A 2,633-nucleotide genomic window follows, 5' to 3' on the forward strand; every position below is an offset into this window, starting at 1 on the left:
GTGTGTGTGTGTGTGTGTGTGTGTGTGTGTGTGCTTGTCCTTGTTGACTGCACACCAATCCTGCTAGCAAGGCACAAGCAAATATTCTGTTTCATTTCAACTGGATCAACATTGTTATCTCCTGCTGAAGTTGTTGGGAAGGATGAGGTGATTCTGGGTTGCTGGCCAGTAGTTGTGAAGCCAGAACTGAAATGTGTATGAGAACTAGGGGCATGTGATTTCCTTTTGCAAGGCAGAGGGACACTATATCCCAGCCATGACACTGGAATGATGATGGAACTGAATCAGTGAAGCATAAATATGCCACACTAAGACCATACTTAACTCAGAAGTGCTATGAGGGAGCAGAGACAGCCAGCAGCAGGACATCCATCCAAACCTGCCTTTAAGTTACGGCTTCTGCAGTCTGAAGCAAATGGACCTCAATTCAGCAAAACATAAGTGAAATGAACTGGGCTTCTTTAGGGCTGCCCAGGGAGTTGTGATACTTCCGTGCATCCTCCAGAGACAGGGATGGTCAATGTTGGGCTGGTTGGCACCCAGCTGGATTCACAAACTGGTACCAAAGATGGACAAAAAGAATGAGGTGGAAGAGCTGTATATTCTGGAGGCACTCAGAGTAACACAGAACAAAGTATTTTCTTTAAAGTTAAGCATTGACATGCTCAGTGCACTGGAAGCCAGCTATCCTTGCTCCCACAGGAGAGCCCTAACCATGAAGCTGTGGGTTCACACTTCAACTCTTCTTCCCAGCCTGTCCTGATAATTATTTAATTATTTCAAGGGATTGGAACAGCTCCAGGGATTGAAGCACACATCACTGCTCCAGCAAGCTCTGTGCTTTTGTGACCCAGAAAATGGTTTAAATCCCTATATGCAGAGAGAAGAGTAATATTGTTTCCCATAAATCAATTTTCTCGGTAGTTACCCTACAGGAGAATAGGGAGGAAGCATCAATTTTAGAGGGGACAGAGCCTGGTCTTGAGAGCGTGCTCTGAGCATAATAGCAGCCCTGACCCCACCAGGGAGTTCCCACTTTGTGCAATGGGATAAGGCTGAAGAACCAGCTGGGCACTGGGAAGTGTGGTCCTCCAAAAACTGTGGAGTGCTATTGGCAGACCTTGGACTACCTGAAAATGTTAATGTTAAAAGACATTTGCAGCTCTGAACATTGGAGACCTCCTGAACCCTGCAGAGTAGGAGTTTTTCATTCTGGAGCCCCAAGCACTTCTAAGGCAGCCAGCAGCCCCGTGCAGAAGTGGAGCTGTGTGCTTGCATTTGCAAAACAGGTGTGATGAGGTGAAAAATGCTAAAAATGTGAAGTGCTTCATATTGTGGCAGTAGGAGCAACTGAATAACATAGACAAGCAGAAATTAAAAAGAAAAAAGAAAAAAAGAAAAAACTTGGGTTGTGCTCCAGCAACAAAAACATCAAGAAATCAAATATCTGAGGTCCCAGTTTTTTTCAGTACCTAATGGGGGAGCTGTAAGAAAGGAGGCAGACTCCTTGGCAGGGTAGTGAAGGAGATACAGGTAAGGGTAGCAGTGGTACAGGCTGCCCAGAGAGGTGGTGGATGTTCCTGACCCAAGGTCAGGATGGATGGGGCTCTGGGCACCTGATGGAGCTGTAGGTGTCCCTGTTCAATGCAGGGGAGTTGGACTAGGTGGCCAGTAAGGGTCCCTTTCATCTCAAATGACTCTGTTTCTATGAATTCCCAATGCTGTATGTGAAATCAGACTCCTTTCCCTTTACTGTACAGATGTATTCAACTTCCACCTTTTCTACAGAAGAGCTTACTACATTGCATTTTAAAAACACTACCGTGTTTTCACACAGGTTTTTGTTTTGCAGCTGAATCGTACTATTTGCATAAAATATCTTCTTTTTCAGGTAGTTTGTACAAGGTCTATTTGCTACCAGTCTCCTCCCACTTGGCGCAGTGAATCACCGTTCACACAATGCTGAATGAAGCCACTAATTAAACATGTGATCTTTATTAGGCTCTAGGCAGGTTACGCTTACAATCCTGTGCAGTAAATGACTTGTTTGTACAACTCTTTAACGCATCTCCTGCCACTTTCCAACTGCTTTGAGTGCAAACAGGTCTGTGCTCACAAGGCATGTTGGCCAATTCTCTCTGGATTCACGGTTTTGTACACAAATCCAAATCCTTGAGTAAAGAAGCCTGGAAAAGTAATTACTTGGCTGCTTGTGACTCATTTGGTTACCTTGATGTAGCTCTGAGGCTTGAAAGGTTTCTCTGTGCTCACGCTGAGCTGTTTGCTGACTTTGCAAGGAGTTCATTTAAGTGAATGCTGCATGCTCACTCCTGTGGTCACATCTATGGGCAGAACAAAGTTGGGGTGGAAGCATTGCTAAGAGCATAGCCTGACGCAGGTCCTTATCAGCCAAACTTTTGGCTCCCTGTAAAACAAACTGGGTATGATGAGACCTCAGAATCATAGAATTGAGTTGAAAAGGACCCATAAATGCCAATTTATGCCAATTTTCTGCCTGCAATGCACGGAGACGCCCACAGCTCCATTAGGAGTTCAGAGCCCCATTCAGCCTGACTTTGAGTGTCTCCATGGATGGTCAATCCTTGATGAAAACCAAGTGAATTTCACAAAGC

At 45.0% G+C, this 2,633-nt stretch overlaps 1 long non-coding RNA gene across 1 annotated transcript in view; it reads left to right on the forward strand.

Annotated features, from left to right (window-relative positions):
• The window catches only part of LOC122189182, a 4,492-nt gene extending 2,353 nt beyond the window's left edge, over positions 1 to 2,139 (forward strand). Inside the window, exon 3 of the long non-coding RNA XR_006181731.1 lies at positions 1,892 to 2,139. This is a non-coding gene — a long non-coding RNA (uncharacterized LOC122189182). The remainder of the gene's footprint in view (positions 1 to 1,891) is intronic.
• The last annotated feature ends 494 nt before the right edge of the window (positions 2,140 to 2,633 follow it).

This window comes from Lagopus leucura, unplaced genomic scaffold (genome assembly GCF_019238085.1).
Source record: "Lagopus leucura isolate 7727_CA_CO unplaced genomic scaffold, USGS_WTPT01 Super-Scaffold_100157, whole genome shotgun sequence".
In the NCBI taxonomy this organism is placed as follows: Eukaryota; Metazoa; Chordata; class Aves; order Galliformes; family Phasianidae; genus Lagopus; species Lagopus leucura.